Source organism: Piliocolobus tephrosceles, chromosome 13 (genome assembly GCF_002776525.5).
Source record: "Piliocolobus tephrosceles isolate RC106 chromosome 13, ASM277652v3, whole genome shotgun sequence".
Lineage (NCBI taxonomy): Eukaryota > Metazoa > Chordata > Mammalia > Primates > Cercopithecidae > Piliocolobus > Piliocolobus tephrosceles.
In genome coordinates, this window is record NC_045446.1 from 118,567,373 (window position 1) to 118,583,786 (window position 16,414).

Below are 16,414 nucleotides of genomic sequence, written 5' to 3' on the forward strand. Positions count from 1 at the left end.
TGAAAGATGTTGTGCTACTTCCTTATAGCCTCCATAGTTTCTGATGAGAAATTTGCTATAATTATTAATAGAATTTTTTCCCTGTATAGGTAATATATCTTTTATCTCCCATTGAATTCAAGACATTTTCTTTTTCTTTAGTTTTCAGAAGTAATTATGGTGTATCTTGGAATTAATTTCTTTGGGTTTATTTTGTTTTGGGCTTTACTTTGCTTCTTCGCTAAATCTGCAGATTTATATTTCTACAAATTTGGGAAATTTTTACATCATTATTTCCTTGCGTACTTTTTCAGCCTCACTCTCTTTCTCCTCTCCTTCCAAAACTCAGGTAATATGAAGCTTGTAGATCTCTGGCTATTACCCCACAGGTCCCTGAAGCTCTGTACTTTTTCTCCCCTAGGCTATTTTCTCTGTTAGAATCTGTGTTGTTCAGATTGGTTAATTTCTACCGATGTATCTTCCAATTCACTGGTTCTCTTCTTTACTCCTGCTATTCTGCTGTTGACCAAGAGCATTCCACCGTGCATTTCGATTACTTTATTTTTCAACTCTAAAATTTCCATTTGGTTCTTCTTTATATCTTCTATTTCTTTGCTAAGACTATTTCTTTGTAGAGGCTTCATATTTTTAAATTTGTGTTAAGCATATTTGTAATTTCTTGAAGCATTTTAAAATCTTTTGACATATTTATTTTCTTCACAAACATTGATAGTACTTCTGCAGGGTGGCTTTTTTTTTTTTTTTTTTTTTTTTTTTGAGACGGAGTCTGGCTCTGTCGTCCAGGCTGGAGTGCAGTGGCGCAATCTCGGCTCACTGCAAGCTCCGCCTCCCGGGTTTACGCCATTCTCCTGCCTCAGCCTCCCGAGTAGCTGGGACTACAGGCACCCACCACCTCGCCCAGCTAGTTTTCTGTATTTTTTAGTAGAGACGGGGTTTCACCATGTTAGCCAGGATGGTCTCGATCTCCTGACCTCGTGATCCGCCCGTCTCGGCCTCCCAAAGTGCTGGGATTACAGGCTTGAGCCACCGCACCCAGCCTGCACAGTGGCTTTTAATGTTACAAAAAATTTAGCAGTAGGCTTCCATTCTAATATATATTAGTTTACAAATGATATAGATTTTGAATATATCTATTTTTGTGCAGCATAAATGCTAACATTTCTCATTATAACCTGCAGAATTTAGTTTTTTGGCTAATAGGCTAGATTGGTTTAAATGTGAGATTTGTTTTTTAATAATAATTATTATATATCAAGTATAAATTCAAAACACTTTTGAGTCAGATAATTACTTTTGAAGAGATAATTAACAATGACTCACTATTCCTGGTTGACAATCAATAGTTGAAACATTTTTATCATGGCTGCCTTATAAACTTTGTCAGATAATTCTAATGTGTTTATTTTCTCAATCATCTATTATCCTATTTTACATTCAGTTTGAGATATTTTTGGTTTTGAGCAAGACAAGTAATTTTCAATTGAAATCTGGATTTTTTTGCATTATATTCTGTGACTCTGGCTCTTGTTTCAACCTTCTATTTTAGCTAGGTTTTTATGACAACACTTTGGAGGGCTGCTGCCATTTTGCTACCAGGTAGAGACAGAAATCCAGGTTTCCCACTTGGTCTCCATTGACACTTGAGGGTAGGGATACCTCTTTGAACCGCTTGATGTGAATGGGAATTCCAGTTTCCAATGTGGTTTTCACTGACACCATGATGGGGGTTGCCTCTTTACTACTAGTGGTGGTAAAAGTCCTGACTCTTTATTAGGCCCTCCTACATCTCAACTACATCCCAGTCGAGAGAGGGAGGAGATGTCTCACTACTGCCAGTTGGCAGTGGAAGTCTGGCTCCCCACATGGCCTCCATGACTTCTTTTCAGCTGATGAGGGTGAAAGTCTCAGTTCTCTATTTGGCCTTCCCTGATATCACCCTGGCAGGGGTTTGGGGACACTTCATGACAGAGTTGCAAAGGTAGACATCTAGAATCCCCAATCTCCCTTTGCTGATGTGGCTGCAGGATGGTGCCTATGTTTTTGTTTGTTTGTTTGTTTGTTTGTTTGGATGGTTGGTTGGTTGTGTGTGTGTATGTGTGTGTGTGTGCGCGCGCGTGTGTGCGCGCGCGCGTGTTTTTTGGTTACAGCGTAGCAGTTATTGTCTAAAAGTTTCTTCTTATAGGCTTCCCCTTTCCTGATCCTTTGGCCAGAAAGGATCTGGCTGTCACAGCTCCATGTCTGGAATACGTCAGGCAAAATAAAACAATAAGGAACTAATTCCTCTGGCCCCCAAATCCTTCTTTCCCACTTTTAGAGTTTTCTTCTGATTTTGTTTATATGTAATGCTTGGGGATTTTACTTGTATTTGGCCGATAGAATAAGGAAAATTGTATCTACTCCCTGTTCCCAGGAGTATAAATCTCCATTTACTTTTTAAATTTTTATTTTTGATATGACAGACAATAATGGTATATGTTTATGGGTTACAGTGTGATGCTTTGGTATATGCATACATTGTAGAATAATTAAATAAAGCGAATTACTATATCATCTCACATATTTTTCATGATGAGAACATTTAAAATCTATTCTCTTAGCAATTTTGAAGAATATGTTATTATTGACTGTGTTCACCTTGCTGTTCAATAACTCTTGAAAATTTATTCCTTCTGCCTAATGAGAACTTTATACCCTTTAGTCAATGTCTCCTCATGCCCTTACCGCATCCTACCCTCAACCTCTGGTAACCACCATTCTACTTTCTGCTTCTATAAGTTTGACTTTTTTAGATTTCACATATAAGTGAAAACATGTTGTATTTGGTGGAATTTTTTGGGCCTGACTTATTTCACTTAGCATAATGTCCTGCAGTTTCATCCATGTTCTCACAAATAACAGGATTTTCTTCTTTTTTATAGGCTGAGTAGTAGTCCATGCAGTTACTTTTAGTACTTTGTTTTTGTCATGTGGTATAAGGAAAAGCCAGATTCACATAGATACAACAGTTGAAGAAGGCAAAAGCTTTAACAATATAACTTTCAGTCTCAAGTTATTTGTCTTGTGCTTTACTGATTTTTCCTCCCTTTAATTTAACCCCCTCCCTTCCTTAGAAGACAACCAGATATGTGTTTAATTGTTTTTAGAACATAAATCACTATTTTCATAAGCAGAAACAATGTGTTTCCACCCTTCTGCCTTCTCTGACACCCTGAGCTCTTTCTATATCTCTTCCCCAATACATCCCAATCTCAACCTGAGTCTTCTTCTTGAGCCAGGTAGTTCTGTATATTTCAAAAGCAACATCAACCATAAATGGAAACATTTGCTTTGGTTTATCTTTAGCAGAAATTCACACAATCAAGTTGTAAATTTACTTTGTATTCTAATAACTTGATTACTACGTGTTCTTTTGTCTAATCCCTTAATAACTTAGGTTTACAAAGATTTATCATACATCCTATGTTCAACATATATTCATTTGATAAAAGAGATCACTTTGCCTTGCATTTGTAAAGATCATGTCAGTGATGGTGAATGTGATTTAGCAAGCATCTATTGAGCACTTGTCATATGCCAGGAATTGAGGTTACAAATACATACAAAATGATATAAATTCAAGAAAGGCAGAGGATTTGGGGAAGGTGGCAGTGGTGGCCCCATAGTTTAAACACATCAAAATTGTCAATTTAGACCTAATTAGAAAATGTTAGAAGTGAAATGATTGGAGAAAGGCAGATATAAAAAGACATTGAAAAAGAAGAGTTTGATAACATAAAATCATTTCAAAAATACAGGCTAAACTACAAGGAACAAGAGCAAATAAACTCAACAAACAATTCATAAATGAGATTAAAAGGTTTTAAGAGGAAGTGACAAATATAGAAGACAAGCAAAGAAGAGCCAACATATAGATAATAGAAGACTCTGAAAAAGAAAACCAAAACAATGAAACAGAACAAATACTAAGATCATAATCTGAGAAAGCTTTCCTGAAATTAAAAGATTTGAAACTACATACTGAAAGAGCACATTATATACTTATGAAAATTGACCTAGAACAGTCACCACTGAGGCTACTGGATTTTAATTTTAAAAAAAAGCTTTGAACAACTAGGTAACTTATTTACAAGAGTAAGAGGAATAGATTGTCATTAGACTTTTTGAAAGCAGCACTTTACGCAAGAAAAAAATGGAGTAACATATTTAAGATACTCAAGGAAAGAAAATGTAAGCCAAAGATTTTATATCCAGCCAAGCAGACTTCCAAATATTAGGGCTACAAACTTTTACGAATATGTAAGAACTCAGGAAAATATTAATCCTATGTGACCCTCCTGAGGAATTAACTAGAGAATGAGCTTTAGACAACCAAGTAACTGGAGAAGCATTGACACAAGACTAGTGCTCTGTGAGAAAAACACAAGCTTCAGGTTTCTGTTCTCTTCCCAGCAAATGTCTCAAGGAAAAATATAGTTGGAGAAAGTCTGATTCACACTAATGTATTGCCTTCTCTCAGAAATGTTGGCCCCTTGAATTATGTTTGACTTTGCTTTTCTCCAATGCCATAAAGCAGTTTTCTTCATTTTATAGTTAACTTTTGCAGCTGGTTTTCATGAAATAGTTGCTCTGATATAAGATACTTCATCATAGTTGAACAAAGAAGGGTAGTCTGAATTTGGATTAGAAGTATGAATTTGAATTGCAGTATATTTTATCTTAGAAGTTATTTCCTAGCACTCTTCACCAAAAGGACCTGGAAACAATGACCAACTCAGTATTAATGGGCACCCTAATTCCAGGTTGTAATTTCTAAATACTATTTCCAACTAAAAGGAACCAGGGATCATTGAAAAAAAAAAAAAAAAAAAAAAAAGTCTTGTCCAAGTCTGAAGCATTATATATACAAGATGAGCCTGGGATGTTTTGTCACACCAGAAAGCCAGAATGCTGCCAAATACTAATTGTGTCAAAAGGACTCCAGAGCCACCATGGAGCTCCCATTAACCATAAGTGATACCATTTGACTGTAATGGATTAAAACATATCGTATGTTTCAATCCATGAGTTCATAATGAAACAACTTTTATTTCCAAACAATTATTTGAAAAACCAGTAAATAAAGGTAAAGTCTTAAACATTTATCTTGCCTTTCTTTCAGAATTGTGCCTCAAAAATAGTCAACTAGAGGAAAATTCTCTTTGTAGAATTATGAGGACTAATAAATGAGGAGAGAAAATAGAATTAGAATGGAACTCTTATAGAATTAGTGTACTTACACAGTAATCACAAAACATCACAAAAATACAGACATTTTATATCTCATGAAGGAAGACTACATTTGCTACAAAATAGTCTGACAAAAAAAATCAAACCTAAATTTGATCAAGACTCTAAGATATAACAATTTACAAGAATTTCAGGGGAAAGAGAAACATGGTAAATAACACCATATGACTTCATTCTTTCACACAACAACAACAAACTGCAACATAAAAAAGAAAGGAGTTAAGAGAGACTTAAAGAGCATATAAACCATATTTAGGTCTTGATTCAAGCAAACTAATTGAAAAAGCAAACCAACCAATCAACAAAAAACAACAACAAATTATAACGTGGACACTGATAGAACATTTGATGATAATTAAGGAATTATTTTGAACTTTTTGGTGTGACAATGTAGATGAAATGTTATGATAGTTTGGGTTTTCTCCAAAATAATCCACTGGAAAGGGAGTGGGTAACAGATGAAGCAAAATAGGTCACAGGTTGATCATTGTTGAAGCCTGGTGATAAAGACATGGGAGTTCATTATGTGATCTGTTTGCATATATGTTTGAAATTTCCTGTAGTAAGAAGATGAAAAAAGGAATATAATTTTCTTCAGAGTTTATCTTCTACATGGAGAGATAAAAGTGTAAGTAAATTACTTTTTAATGCAGTTAAATATCTTTTATATAGAAATGTACATGGAGAATGCTTGGAGAACCCTGAGGAAGAGAAAAGAAAAGTGTGGGGATAGGGGGGAAGTAATAATTAATGAGTGCCATTTCATACCTGGTCCTTTCCATATGTTAAATATGGCAGAAATACTGAAAGTGGAGAATATACAGTTAGTACTTTATAATAAATAACTTTTTAAAATATGCTCATATTAAGTATTTTAGTTGCACTTTTATGGATTAAGTGCAACCAAATATTGAGGCTCAGAGAAGATAAATAACTAAATAATAGTCCTAAGAATGCATGTCAGGCACTTCACATACATTATTACATTTAATTCTTATAATCCCATAAGAAAAGAATTACTCTGCTCATTTTGAAGATTAGAAAGGAAAGCTTATGGAGGTTAAGTAACTTGCTAAATATTTCACATAGCTAGTAGCTAGAAGAAGCGAGATTTGAACATGGGATTCTCTTATACTCATCCCCAACCCTTTCCATGAATTGTTACAGCAAGAGGGGAAAGAGGAGGCTGGAGCTCCTTCACACACAAATGCTCTGTAAGCTGGGCTTTGATATTTCAGTAAGGTTTAGTCCATTTGAGAGTAAGTAGGCAGTCAGCTTGGGAGGCACTCCAAGAAAAAAGTAATGTCAACAAAAGATTGAGACACAACACGTGGTGTGTTTAGGGAACTGGAAACGAGGACACAGTAGCTGGATCCTAGGATGCAAAGGTCATGTTGGCAGATACAGCCAGTAGCACCTGTTGGGATTGGATTGGGGAGGTCCTTGGAAAGCACAGTCTTTATCCTGGAGACAATGGGTAGCCACTGGTGGATGTCAAGCAGACCATATGGAAGCTGTGTGGAGGGTGTATCAGAAGAAAAGGGGAGTGGTAACAGGGAGAAAGCCAGGGAATTACTGTAATGAAGAATGTACGCAGAAGAGAATCCTGGTTTTACACTACTCTGACGGGATGTTTTTACATGGCCAGAGTGGATACGGATGCTTCTGAGAAATGAAGTTAGGCCTTACCCATCCATCTTAAGAGTTCTCAACTGTGTGTGCCACTATGCATAGGACTCTCCCTTTACAGAAAAATCCTCCAAGAAAAGCAGCAGGAGGTTTGGGGAAAGAAGAGAGAACACTGAGAATGGTTGAATGGCCTGACAGCTGTCTGTGGACTAGTTTGGAGACTCTGCGGAGAAAGTAGCAGAGGTAAAAGGTAAAGGAGGCATTTCCATGAGGACCTTTGTTAAACTCCAGGCACAAGCTGTGACCGAGTACGGCACAGTGGGAAGAGGGACATTCTCCCCAGTTCTGCATAGGACTCAGCACCCTCAGGGCAAACCCTCTGGGCTCATGCCCTTATGGAAAGCATGAGCAACACAGTTGGTGGAGAGAAGGGTGTCTTGATGAGGAGACTGCATTTGTTACCAGCTCACAGGACAGACCTGAAGAATCCAAGACACCTGGGGTGACTTTGGGAAGGGTGGGTTTCCTTGTGGCAGGTGAGCATTCAGACCTGGAAAGAGTAAGGTGTCTCCTCATTTGTATTCACAGACTTGTAACACCTCAGGACCATCCACTGAGGTGGGGCCAGTAAGGGATGAAAAGCTGGGAATGGAATCATTAAATACTTTCAAGGTTTACTGACCAACTGGATGTTCCTATTATCCAGATATGGCCAAAGGTCTCAAAGCTTTCCACATGGTGCACGTACATGAAGTATGGCCCATGGACAGCAGCCATGGATGTCCATGCCTCGGTCTTTTAGGCTGCCTAAGTTGTTGCCTGTTACCTCTTTTGAATCTTAGACTGGCCTCATTTCCAGATCCAAGCCCCCTGCTGGCTCTTGCTGTAATTTATTGGATACCACATCCCCAAAACCCATCTTCCCAAAGGACAATCAAACTGAAGATAAAACTTTTCTGCTCTAGACAACAAGAATAAGATAACAAAAAGACCAAAGTCTGTAAAAGAAAGAAGGAAGAATTATAAACCCAACAGATGTGAACGTGAAATACAGTACTCCCCCTGAAGGCGGTGGCTCACGCCTATAATCCCAGCACTTTGGGAGGCTGAGACGGGTGGATCACAAGGTCAGAAGATCAAGACCATCCTGGCTAACATGGTGAAACCCCGTCTCTACTAAAAATACAAAAAAATTAGCCAGGCGTGCTGGTGGGTGCCTGTAGTCCCAGCTACTCAGGAGACTGAGGCAGGAGAATGGTGTGAACCCGGGAGGTGGAGCTTGCAGTGAGCCGAGATCACGCCACTGCACTCCAGCCTGGGTGACAGAGCGAGACTCCGTCCAAAAAAAAAAGAAGAAACAAAAAAGAAATACAGTACTTCCTCCTTATCCTCAGGGAATCAGATCCACGACCCCCAGTGGACATCTGAAACTGCAGATAGTACTGAGCTCAATTGCTGTCTATCACAATACATTTCTTCTGTTCATGTCTTCCACAAATTTAACTGTTTTTCCATCTTAACTAGGCGTTTGTCACACACTGTGGCCATAAGTTTTACAGTTTGAGGTGTGACAGCAAAACTAGCCTGAATTGCTTTTCCCTTCTCTACAATTTCACAGATGGAAGATTCACCCTTACCATAGATCTCAGCAGCCTCAGTGTATTGGTTTTTTTCCTTTCCTTATTAGGCTGAGAATGTTTACCTTTTCACTTAAAGGAAGCACTTTACAATTGCCAGCATCACTACTCTCCTGCTTTGAGGCCATTATGAAATCGAATAAGGGTTACTCAAACACAACACTGAGATCCCAAGGCAGTTGATCTGATCACCAAGATGGATACTAAGTGCCTGGTGAGCAGGCAGCATCTACGGCGGGAGACACGGGACAAAGGGAAGATTCACATCCTGGGTGGGCTGGAGTGTGATGACATGAGATTTCATCATGCTGGTCAGAACAGCACGCAATTTAAAACTTATGAATTGTTTATGGATGGAATTTTCCTTTCAATATTTGCTGACTGCAGGACCACAGGTAACTGAAACCACAAAGCAAAACCACGTATAAGCAGGGTACTACTATAGTTTCTGTTTTTTATTTATGTAAAAAACAAACAAAAAAAGAATGACGAGAGGGCACAGGATGAGCATTTGGCTGTTTCATGCCACCCGGATGGTAAAGTAAGCTGGTTCAAACACCTGTCATGCTTAGCCCTGTCTGGAGTGTAAGGGAAGGAGGGATCAGAGCTTCATGCCTGGCATGGCATGGGTTCATGTTATTTTGTTCTGGTTGGACTCGAGCTCAATTACATGAGATTGCGTTTACCCAGCAGCAAGTCACCAGCCCTCACCAGCCTTTTTTCAGCATATTCATGATCTGACCTCACTTGGATGTCTCTGTGCTAAGGTCAGGGCAGCTGGCAAAGCTCCCTCAGCTGATACAAGCTTACACCGCAGGTACCTAGGACACCAAAAACAACAATCTCAGCTTCCTACCACTAGGATTTCTCCTGCTAACCCAAACATACACCAAGCCTTGGTTTTGTCCTTGGCTCTAGAGCTATAAGAGCAATGGTTTCTACCCTGGAGAAGCTTACCAATGAGTTAGGAGTTAGTTATGGAGACAAGACAGGTTGACACAGACCTAAAGAATATCATAGTTGGAGGCAATTTGGAGGTCATCAGTCCAACTCCCTCACCAAAGATGAGGAATCCGAGTCCCAAAGAGGAGCAACTTGCCAGGGGTCTTAGAGCCAATAGGAGAAGGACTTCAGACTTGACCCGGGCCTGGACAGTACAGAACTCTTTAATTATACCAGCTACCACTTACTGAAGAAGAAATACCAACTGCTAAATACTTTACTTTATAACTGTATTACTTCATTTGATCATCACAACGATCCCTTTAAGTCATTATTACAAATCCTATTTTATAGATGGAGAAATACAGTTTAGAGAGAGGTAATTGAAGTTCCCAAAAACCATCTGTCTTAGTCTATTTGGGCTGCTATAAGAGAATAACATAGACTGGTGGCTTATAAACAACAACCATTTATTTCTCACAGTTCTGAAGGCTGGAGAGTCCAAGGTCAAGGGTCCAGCAGGTTCAGAGTCTGATGAGGACCTGCTTTCTGGTTTCTAGAGTGTTCCCATGGTGGAAGGGGCCAAGGGCCTCTCTTGGGCCCCTTTTGTAAGGGTACTAATCCCATTCATGACGCCTCTATCTTCATGACCTAATCACCTCCCAAGGTTCCACCTCCTAATACTATTGCATTGGGAGTTAGGATTCCAAAATAGAAATTTTAGGAGGACACAAACATTGCGATCATAGCACCAACCAATGAATAAATGACAGTACCCAGATTTGAACCCACTTGAACCATCTGATTTTAAAGTTCATGCTCTGAAACGCTCCTCTATGCTGTCTTTCATACACTGGCTGCCTCTTTCTGTTCCACCTGACAGTGAGAACTCACATACGATGGAGAATATAATACAAGCTGGGTAAGCTCCCTATCCAGAGCCTTTCTCACAGCTGGTTCCATCCATACACTAGTCTGAATGCCACCATGTCAGAAGGTCTCACCATGCCTTCCCCGAAAAGGGGAGTGATGTGACCTGGACAGTGAGAGCCTCTGTTTAAATGTTCTAAAATACCCCAGGCTTCCAGAAAGACAGAGTCCACTGGGCTTAAGCACTGGCACTCAGGCCATGCATGAACACTGAGCATTGCAAAGAAGCAGTACAAGGCCTGAGAATGAACTTGAACTCCCCACTGGGGACTTGAAACTACAGTAAGTAATTCTAGAGTACTGTGTGGACCAGAGAGAGCTTGATGTAGTAGAAAGAGGACAGGAGTTTGAATGAGTCCTGGCTTGGAATTTGTCTCTCACCCAAGCATGCACCTTCTTTTGTGCAGTCAATGATCTATGAAATGCCCCAGGAAAAGAATTACATGCATGTCAGCTCTAGAGAATGCCCAGTGAAGATAAAATCAGAGCAGGAGTGGAAATAATCAGGAAAGCTTCCTGTATGGTGTAGTCTTATAAATGACTGCAAGTGCTAGTCCACTCTCCCCTGGGAAACACACAGAGGCCAGGGTTACCCCAGAGGCCACCAGCAAGTCCCCATCCATCTGGCACCCCTCACAAAGGCCACCATCCCATCTGGACTCAGCCTCCTTGGCTCCCACTACAAGGCTTTGGAGAGAGGTTGACATTCACTAACAAAGGAATCCTTTGAGAAGCCCAGGAGCTCAGAAGGAAAAGCACAGGCTGAACACTTGATCTGCCTGTTTGGCTGTTGTGCAAGAGCTGGAGGGGGAAAGAGGAGAGGTGGGGCAGGGCGGCTTGCAGTGGCCACCATTCCTCTCTAGCTGCAGAGAAGCCAGCTCTGATGATGGGCTGGGCCCCTCCCACAGGATTTCCCAGGGACTAGACAAAAGAGGAATAGAGAACAGGACGAGGGTGGAGGCTTCAGATAAAAATTAATTAACACTATCTATTTTTCTTTCTTTTTAAAAAGGTAATCTCTTAATCCTAAGCACTGGGATTCATGTGTGCCCTTTGGTCTATAACCACAAAGGAAACGATCAGGAAGAATCCAGGTTCATGGTCTTACCTTTAGATTTCCTCTTCTCAATGGTTCTTTGTGTGGCAATCTACTGTGAAGTGAGATAGACCTTCCAACCAAGCTGCAGCAACCATGGCCAAGGTCAGCCATCACCAGGAGGGTTTTGACATGGAGAGACTGGAAACTGCAGGGACGCTGCAGGTCAGAGTTTGAGTTACCAAGGGAAAGGAGGCTGGGGCTGCAATTGTTTCCCAACTACTGTCCAAATAACTTCTTATTCTGTCAGTTGATTTTCCTCTACACACTCCCTCACCCCCACCCTTCTCTCTACCTCCATCTAGTCACTATTTTAGGAACAGAGAAATCAAGAACCTTGAAACTAGAAGATCCTTTTTGAAGTCTTTTTGTCTATACCCTTGCACAATAAAGACAGGACAGGCTTTGCTCTCCTGGTCTCCATCCTCTGGAAGTTGGGGAAAGGGAGAAGAAAGGGGATGACAGGAAAAAAACATAAGAGCAATTTGAAACCAATTAGAAATTGGGGAGTTATTGGAAGTTACTTTCTTTATTCTCTACCCAAGTTACAGCACTACCAGCAGTTGCTCAAGCCAAGCACTTGGGAGGACATCACCAATCTCTCTCCCTCAACTCATCTATATTTATAGCCCATGATCTAGGCCATCATGATCTCTTTCTAGGATATTGGAATGTTCTTAACTGATCTCCTGCTATAATATATTGTTGCTCTTCAATTCAAATCACAACCAGAATTTCCTTTCTAATGCACAACCTAATTACGTTTCTCCCCTGCTTCACTGGCTTGTTATTGCTTTCAGAATAAATTCCAAACTCCTAAGTACAACATTCACAGCTCTCCATGGGAAGGCCCCTGCCTCTCCCCCAGCTCTCAAAGCCTATACTGAACTAGTAGGAAATGTTCTAACTTGCCTCCTAAACATGGCACATTCTTCTTGGATCATTCTTTTCCCACTCTGGACAACTCTTATCCATTCTTCAGGTCTCCGGTAGTTTGTCACTTGTTCTAACAGATGAAGAGCCCTCCTACATTCGGTCAGGTACCTCTTCAATGGGTTCCTATGACCTTTGTTCTTGCCTGGATTATGACAACCATCCCTATTGCCCATTAGCAATCTGTCTTCTGGATGAGTCTATAAGCTCTTTGAAGGGGCTTGTGGCAGTAGAGTGGAAAGACCTTCTTCCTGTTTTTAATTTGCATAAATTTAATTGTATGAACATATTAAAAAGAGAGAATTAGAGAGGGAGAGAGAGAAATTGCAATCTCTGTGATACAAGCAATTCTGTGTAACATTCTACTTGCCGTTCATTAGTCCACATGTGACCCCACATGGTATTTTGGTGAGATGAACATGAGCCTGTGCTTTATGGTTTTGTTTGTTTGCCTTTGTTTTGGTTTGTATCATATGACCACTAGACAGATCCATGGGCATCACCTGCTGTGGAAGCAGTAGATGAGGAAGTAACAATATGTTTCAACACTGCATGAGACACGAGCAGCTTCAGACTTATTGACACACTGGGTTTTATTCTTCAATTTAGTGCATCCTTTGGGGGATTGCTAAGGGTAATATATGCTATATTTATTTTTTTCTATGACTTTAGAATAAGTAACCCTGTAAAATACAACTCCACTTTATCAGCCAAGTTTTCCCCCTTTCTCCTGGTGACAGCATCCTCAGCCCAACTGCATGGCTATTACAAGAGCTGTCATGTTCTCACCTGACCCAAATGGGCCAACAAATATCTTATTCTCTAAGATTGTTAAATTTGATATTCAGATGATTGAAGCCATTCCACTCTTGTGGGTGGAAGCCGTAAGCGGCAAAACTAAAGGGCCATATCTTCCAGGACATGGCAAGACCCATTAGGCTGAAAGGAATAGACAAGAGGGGACTTGAATGGGAAAAGCTGATCAAGAGGTGTGTGCTTCTGGCCACTAGGGTCCATAAGAAAGGGCTGGGTGGAGAGGACCAGGGGAACCACTAGCTAGATGTAGGCTTCTGTGGCACTGGCATGTGAAGAGAGATGGCTGCACTGGTGAACTTTAAGCCTGTCCAACCCTGAGTTTGTGTGATTCAAAGGAGTGTGTAGGTAGATGGGAGTAAGTAAATGTGAAGAATGAGAGCTGCCTTGGGAGGGAGAGGAAGGCAGAGAGGAGTAAGAGTGAGTGAGGATGGGAGAGAATTGAGGTAGCTAGAATCGAAGAGTGAGTGAAGATTGAAATATTTAGCCTAAGAGCTGGCCTCAACTGGAAAGTAGGAAAAGTAGGAAATTGAGCCTCAGAGTAGCTAATGACCCCTCAGCGAAGCAGCTGCAAACATAGCAGAGCCCAGATTTGAATGAGATCTATGTTATTCTAAAGTCTATGCTTGGTTTAATCCCTTCTTACAACAGATGAGGACAATGAGGCTTTGAGAGATAAAGTGAGTTGCCCAAGGACATCAAGATACTTCCGGTAAAACCAATTCTAGAACCACCAAAACCCGTTCCAATATTCCATCCAGGACACTCGTTTCTTCCTACCATAATCAGAAAAAAAGAGGGAAGACACTGAATCTCTGTAAGGTTCTGGAACAGTCTCCTCTCTTACCTGTGCCCCTGTCAGCTTCTTGCTAAATTAGGGAGAATATAGATAAGGTGTCACAGGGAGTGTGATACAGTCAGAAAACACAAATCCCTCTATTAGGGAAATCCAAGCAATTATTTACTTGTCAATTTAGGAGGGTAGGGCAGGATTAATTTGAGCTAAAGGGATTAGGGTGAAAATAAAGGTATAATTACTTTTATAATAATGATAATCATTTATTAATCTGATGCAGATATTACTCCACCCTTGAGTAGCTTACCTGTTATGATAGGAAATCAGCCAGAGGTGAAGGTGGGGTTGGGAAGGAGAGAGGTAACTGGTACAGGGAGGGGCAGAAGGAAGAAAACTATACTGGAGAAAAAAACATGCTGTTTTGCTACTGATGGAAGGGTGGAAATAATCTGCCAGGACAAACAATTTAGAGTAAGTCAGACACTATTTGTATTAGGGAATATTTTAAAACACAGTAGAGCCCACACTTCTAATTTTCCTTATTAGAAACTAAAGACAAGAAATGTTAAGTGAACTGCCTGAGATCACACAGTTTGTTCCAGGCAGAACTTGGACTAGAACATGGGTCTTTTTACTCTTGGTTCTGTGCTGGTCAAATAAACAACCCACATGAGTGTTAGAGAAAGCAGTGAACTGGGAGAAAGGAAAAAGACCAAAGGAAAGATATTGGGATCTAGGTCAAAGGAGCCAGCCCTGCAGGACCAAATGCCGCTCTCTTATCTCCATCCACATCTCCTCGCCTAATGCACTGGAAAAAACATAAGAGTACCCAAGTGTAAGGAATAGCCTTTAACCTCCATGTCTGGAGCTGATCTAAATCAAACTGCCTTGTGGGAATGGTGCAGAGATTGTAGTGTGCATTACGTTGGCTCATTATAAGATAATGAGGTATTACCATTTGAGTTTTTAAATTTTTCTGGAAGTGAGAATCCACATAAACAAAAAAAGTAAAATACACTATGAACAAATGTCTTCTAGTAGTTGTATACCTACAATATGCTAATTTCACACAATTTCTAACTGAAATCTCACAACTCCACTTATTCCACAAGCATTTATTTGTGACCTACAATGTATCAAGTACTACGCTGGGCCCTGGGGGTTTACTGTTAAGCAAAATAGACATGATCCTTGCTCTTACAGAGCTTCTGACCAGCAGGTAACACAAACACCAAATAAAAATTATGGAATGAATTAACTAATTGCAATCAGAGGCTATTAAGGAGAAATACTTAACAAAATATAGCGAACTTTTTTAAAAATGCATACCTGAGCTTGCACAAAAGAAGTAGAGAAATCTTCAGGCTCTTGTGGCAAGGAAGAAAGTGAAAAACAAGATTGTAAAGTATAAACCCACCACCTGGGGCATGAGGTGGGAGTAGGGTACAGAGGTTGAAAGAACATAGCTTGCCATGTTGGTAACCATAGCTTATACTGAAATACCCATACTCATCAGGAAATAGAATCTTAGACATTTTTTCAAAGGTAAGGAGTTAGAACTGAGACCTTCATGTAACCGGGGACTCTCATAGGGCTACATTATCGGTGAAAGAGTCAGCTTTAAAATATCTGCTGGCAGGTAAAGGGAAATGACGAGGGTATTTATTTATCTTAGCATGGGTTCTGGAAACACTTATTTGCATTAGGCGTGGTTCTGGTGGAGGGTAGTAAGCACCCCAAAAATTCATAACTATAGATCTTATGAGGATTCAGGGTTTAAGTAAATACTCATAATCTTCTTCCTTGGGGAAAATTAGCAAAAAAGTGGGCCCAGGCTGATATCCTTGGGAAAAGTAAAAGCATAAATAATGTGGAAGGTCGCAGGATCTTCCTTCCACATTTACATAAATATAGACCTAATCCTGTCTTCCACAAATTTCCACAAATAAAGCCACAATAAAATCACTATTGAAGATGAACTTACAATCCAAAATTGAAAAACAAACAAAGACGCAAGTTATCAGGAGCAACACACACACATACATACACATCCCCAAAAAACAGAAAAAAAAGAAAATTATACCTAACCAGCAACATAATTGGACCCTTAAAAACTTCAGTAATAGTATGTGCTGAAAAAGCCTATAAAATAACTATATTTTAAATGATAAAGACACAAAATGAGGACCAAAAAACATGAGACCAAAAAGATGTTTTCCTAAAAAAGAGGTAAGTAGAATGTTTAGAAGTAAAAAAAAAAAAAAAAACAGTCACTGAGAATAAAATCACCTAAGTAGATTAGAGGTTGATGAGGAGAGAATTAATAAACTGGAAGACAGAGCCAAGTAAAGT